At 33.0% G+C, this 6,000-nt stretch overlaps 1 long non-coding RNA gene across 1 annotated transcript in view; it reads left to right on the forward strand.

Annotated features, from left to right (window-relative positions):
* Positions 1-5,060, forward strand: part of LOC139084684 (uncharacterized) — a 31,084-nt gene extending 26,024 nt beyond the window's left edge. The window contains exon 3 of the long non-coding RNA XR_011542251.1: positions 4,466-5,060. This is a non-coding gene — a long non-coding RNA (uncharacterized lncRNA). The remainder of the gene's footprint in view (positions 1-4,465) is intronic.
* The last annotated feature ends 940 nt before the right edge of the window (positions 5,061-6,000 follow it).

The following is a 6,000-nucleotide window of genomic DNA, read 5'->3' on the forward strand; positions in this document are numbered from 1 at the left end:
GATCTACAAATATTTCTATATGTATCCATTTTTATCTATATTAAGCTTAACATGAGTTCATATTGATGTCTCCAACTCTAATCCATTACCTCACAGATTATTCTAGCCTTCTCCCCTTGTTTGTCTATAATCTCCCACTCCAACAGTGAGAAGGCTGGCTCCCACCTTCAGCCATCCATTACTTAATCTTTAAATTCCAGAATACAAGGATAGCGGTTTCAGAATTGTTAACCCATACCCCCACAGAAAAGCACTTTATCAACTAGAGGATAGTGCTTATGTGTTTATGAAGTGCTTGTCTTACAATACTTTGGCTATCAGCCTTACAGTGTCCACTCATCTCCAGAGTTACTTAGGTCAGCACATTTTCCCAAAACCTTTCAGTGAGGTTTTTCACAAATTTGTAATAGCCCTCAATTTTTCTAGGGGACCAACACAAGAAATGTTCATTTGAACACCTGTGTCTTCTGCCAAACCATACTTGAAAATGACGTCACCCATTATGTTACTCATTTTGCCTTTATAAAGATACATGAAATAAATCCCTCCCTGAATTCAGCAACAGATAAAAAAAAATCAGTACCCAGGAGAACATGTATACTTTATTTAATGAGACCAGGTATCTTTAAACTTACTTTATCAGAATAAAATAACCACGTGCCCTCTAGTTTTATCCTTTTATGTTACTTTGTGAACCAAAGCTAAATTTAGATATCAAAGACGATAATTAACAAATCTTACAGTGTCCAACAGTAGCTCTACTCTGCTTCTTGTAACTGGTTTTTATTTTTTCAATTTTTAAAATCATTCTGTTTATATCTTACTTTTCAAGCTGCCTCAAAAATGTTAAAGAATTAGCAGCTTTAAAATAAACAAATCTGGATGATTATGCCTCCAAAGTTCTGGACATACTGAAGTCTTCACATGCATATGTAACTAAAATATGTAATACATGAAATGAATAGTATCATGAAAAATTAATTTTCCCAAAATGATTTTTGTGAGCCTACTCTGTGCAAAGCACACACTATAGGGCATGTAAAATAATCAATCCTTAAGTTCCTACAGTTTAGCCAAGAAAATAATACTTAAATGAAAAGAGAAATAATTCTCTATGGTTATATATGTTGACAGCTAAAGGAATCATGTAATCAGTGAAAATATAATGATGTTTGGGATAAGAGAAAAACATTATTGATTGGCAGTATTCTGGAAAGTTTTATTGTGAAGATCCACTTGTTCAAATATTTTACAAATAGTCATTAAGCACCTTTGACACGCCAGAGACTAAATGCTAGAGATCTAAAGATAAATAGCACAGTCCCTAACATCAAATAAGCTAAGTCTAGATCAGGGTACCTCATATATGATCTCAAAATTTTGGTAAATTGGAGGAAGGAAAAAGACAGAAGAAGAGCTTGGGAAATTTTGTAGAGACTTACTCGCACAAAAATATTTGGAGAACATCAAGTAGACTAGCCTAATGTAAAGAGTGTCAAAATATACAAAATGCGTCCCTCTAGATTGAACATAGGAAACTCAAGAAGGAGTTAAAAAATGAGCCCAACTTTTAAAAATGAGTAGTATTAATAGAAACAGAGAAGAGTGTCAAGATAATTACACAGAAGAAGCGATGTACATAGAGACAGAGATATGGAGGCAAAATCCACTGATTAAGTTAATGGGTTGTTCTCTCATGAGTGAAGAGTTTAAAATATATTTTAGGTCTAGAAAAAGAAATTGGACTCAAAGAGAAAATGACCTTGAATGTTCTGATGAATGCTTAAGGAAAACCATTTGTCTACGATATGTAGAACAATACTTGAAAGAGGTAAGGATACAAATTAAGATTGTTTTTTACTAATGAGGCACAAAGTAGTGAATAAGAGGATAAAAGAAATGGTAGATGTCAAAACAATTAATTGAGTCAAATATGAATCTGAGTCGAAGTGGCTAGAATGGTGAAATGAGAAAAATTAGAGAAATTTTGGTTACAAAAATCAATTCCATTATAAACGTTTAAGTTTATATCCCTACAATATCAGTCAGTAAATATAGAACAAGTGCTTTTCAAATATAGACTGGGAGATAGGAAGAATGGATTTGAGATGTAGACTTGGAAATCACCTGCATAGAGGATGCTGTAGCAGTGAAAGTATAAAGAGATGTGAGAGCAGAAGTTGTTGGACTAAGGTTCAAAGAATACCAGCATCCAGCATCAAGAGCAGATAGAATGAATCAAGTAGAAAGGGAAGGAAGCCTGAATTCTCACCATGTTGGTTTGCACTCTTTCGAGTTTCCAAGACTGGGAAAGTTAGAAATGAGCAGATGAAAATCAGGAAACTGAACAAAAATAAACTTGCTTATTTTGTCTAAAATGTCTAGTTAACAGTTGTCTGTTTTTCTTGACCTGATATTTACAGAGATTCTAAGTGAGACCTAGCACTCAAGATACATGTTTTGCTTTGTTTTTTTTAAGTCTAAGACATGAAATATAGATGAATGTAAGCTAAGGACTTTCCAAGGCATATGGCTGTTTGCTCATTACAAATTAAAATAAAATTAAAGAAAAACTGTTGAATACCTTCCATTAATTAAGGAAGTTTCTCCTTCTGTGAGCACCCACTAAATATATCCTGAACTCATTCTAAAAACTTCACCCGGAGCACCAGTTTTAGCCTGATCACTGGACACCACCTGAATACACTGAATTTTCACCTCCTCCTGAAGGACATGTCTGACTTCTCCCAGTCTGTCTGTTTACCTACCTTTGTTCTTTTCTCTTCCCTCTCTCTTCTTTTGTCCTGCCTTTCTCCTCCTCACTTCCTACGCCTGCACAATTTCAAGTGTCTTCTCTTAGGAGAGTAATTGTTAGTAACATTTACCATCAATTTCAATCTGTTCTTTTGGCTATTTGAATTTGAGTAGAATCATTTTAATCAATTTAAATACAATCATTCAATGTACGTGTATTCAGAAGCTACTACCTATAGTAAGTTACAGAAATACAAAGTTACTATGAGGATCTCAGTTTATTGCAGGATATCTCATTTTTCTTGAACCGTTCAAATTAGATATGGACATGCAAATAGCACAAGCAGCAGAGAAAGAAGGGGTTACACAGATCAGAATACCACCTGAAGGACTACAGTTTGATGAAGTTCATAGTCAATGCAAAAATGCGTGGGTAAATTTTGTTTCCTAAATGTTATGGACATTGAGGGCAACATTTCATTATGAATCCAGTCATTTCAAACCATATGTCAGTGGTTTATAGTTTCAAAGACAAAAATATTTGATTCAAGTTGCTTTAATCTAAAATAATTTCTAGCCTTACTAATTATTTCTCAATTTCTTATTTTCTATTGAATTCAAATAGAGGATAATAAGGTACCAGCATATTAAATTCTTATAAAAACCATAATACAGTATCTTCTTTTGCTGTTTGCTGCTGTTTCAATACTTATAAGTAGGTCATATAAAAGTTACATGTCATCAATATCTCAAATAAGTTATTTTTAATATTTCCCATTGCTAAAGAAAATTCCATCTGAGGAATTAAGCTGCTGATAGAAGATTTTCTGTTTATCAATACTGAATTGTATTATCTATATATAACTAGTACTTTCCTGTAAAATAAAAATTTTAATAATTTCCAGCTCTTATTTGTTATCGTTTCACATAAACTAGGGATGTAAATGTTATCTAAATATTTTAATCCTGTTTTTACTACTAAATGTTTACCAGTTGACAATGCATGTATAGCGGTTATAATTGGTGTGGTTTATAATTATGCATATCCAGATTAATAAGACAAATGGCAGGGCTGGTAATGGCATCATATTAAGAAAATAAATATATTAAAAAATCTATTTAAAGCCATAATTATATAAAGGAAATGAGAGCTATTTTAAAATCTTTTCTAGGTATAAATAATCACATTTACCAAAGGGTATTACAGAAATCACATAAGCAAAAGATATTACAAAGTATTATTTAGAGAAACAATTGGAACTCAGACTTCTTAATAACTACTCGCTACTGCTGGCCAAATACAAAATGAGTGTAATCTACCATGATTAATTGCTTATGTTTTTTTCCAAACTATATAATTGAGGAACAGTGTAATCAATGATATAAATGTAACTCTAATGTATCTTTCATACACAATCTTAATGGCTTTAATTCTCTCCAACTTGCCTATACATAAGAGCAAACTATATTTGTAAAAGATCGGTTTCTATTATTGCTCTGATCCCAGGTGACTTGTAAGGGAATTTTTTATCACATCAAGCATAGAAACACATTTTAAGATGAAAACATATTTTATTTTGATATTCTTAATGGATTAATGTGGCAAATGGGCTTTAAAACATAATGCACTAAGCAAATGTAAGATCTTGTAATTACATCCTAATAAAAACAGAAGTTACATAAATGATCTGACTTGCTGTACTTTGTGCAGTTTCTGAACTGCTACAGAAAGAGACTGGCTCGGGAGTTGGCTTCTGCCCTGCTGATTGATGTGCCTTCTCCACCATCCTTCAGCACAATCGGCGCAGCCCACCAGGAGTACCACTCAGGAGCCACCGACATCATTTGAATGACCCTTCATCACCTCCAGTCCTCTCTTAAAACTTCCATTAAAAGAGGTCAAATGCTGCCTCGGAGCCTGTTAGCAGCTCCCACCTGAAAGTCACCCAATTTTCATTTACAATTTGTTAGTCATTTGTGACGTGTTTTTCAGCAGTGCTCTTTTTAACAGCTTCCAGTTTGTTCAGTGTCTTTTCTCCACCTGCTCAGAGAACTTCTTCTGATGGGAAAAGTTCAGTTGATACCAAGGAAAGTTTAATATACTTCTATGTTTATCCTTTAAGATTTCTTTTCTTTCTGGCTGATAGGTGATGAAACAACATTCACACAACTACAAAGTTCCCCTTTCTATGATGGATAAATTTCATGTCATCCCAGAATACCTGTTTAACATTAAAAAGTTGATGGAAATCTTTGTTATCAAGGAAGATCTCTCAAATAAATACCCTTTTCCCCCCCAAAACAAATCTGCATTATTTTTATCTCCATAATATATAGAAGATGACACATTATTTCAAAATATTAGTGTTCTCTTATTCCCGGGCAAGTAGAGAAAGCTATAAGAGCATTGAAATAGTGATTGGTATATATGTTATTATTGCAACCAATTTTTCTACTGATCTAAGATTCATTACTGAAGCACCTAGCTTAAGGTGTTTACAAAATGAAAGAGCCAGCTCTCTGTATAAAAATAATCTCTGTGGTTATGCCGGCGAAGATAAATTTTATGATGACTCTCAATTGTAAGGCTCTGAAGCCGGCACTCACAGTTAATTGCACTTTCAACCAATGATCTCCAAGTGCTTTACCAATAAGGGTTATTGAAAGTATTTCACACAAGAGCAAATACAAGCGACTTATCAAAATCATGGAACAAATTTCAAACCGGGTCATGAACTAAACTTTCTCTCTCTCTCTCTCTGTCCCTGTCTTTCTCTCTGTGTCTGTCTCTTTATATATACAGATTTTGAAATTAATATTTATATATTATTTAATGTTCACATTATGATGGCTACTCTCTCATTTTTTAAAAGTTAATAACTCTATATATTAATGTCAGAAAATTATAGCATATGGTTACTTATGCATTGTAAAGACCACAAATATATGCATTACTCAATTTTTTATATTAAAATTTTATTAAAATGTATTTAATTCAGTTTCAGGATATGGGTAGTGAAAATCAGTTGTGAAATACAGTGAATTCTGTCAAATGGAAAACATCTGTCAAGTGGAAAAAAGAAAGTGCATGGATTGTCTAAACTGAAAAATATTTTAAGCATTAATATTTCCCTGACAACCTTTAAATACACTTTGGTGTTTGGATATGAAAATATTTGCATTCTGGAAAGACATAATTAGTCAAACTGGAGTTTTTACACTCTGTAAGGACAGGACTTGAGAAGA

The sequence above is a fragment of the Equus przewalskii genome, chromosome 1, assembly GCF_037783145.1.
Source record: "Equus przewalskii isolate Varuska chromosome 1, EquPr2, whole genome shotgun sequence".
Taxonomy (NCBI): Eukaryota; Metazoa; Chordata; class Mammalia; order Perissodactyla; family Equidae; genus Equus; species Equus przewalskii.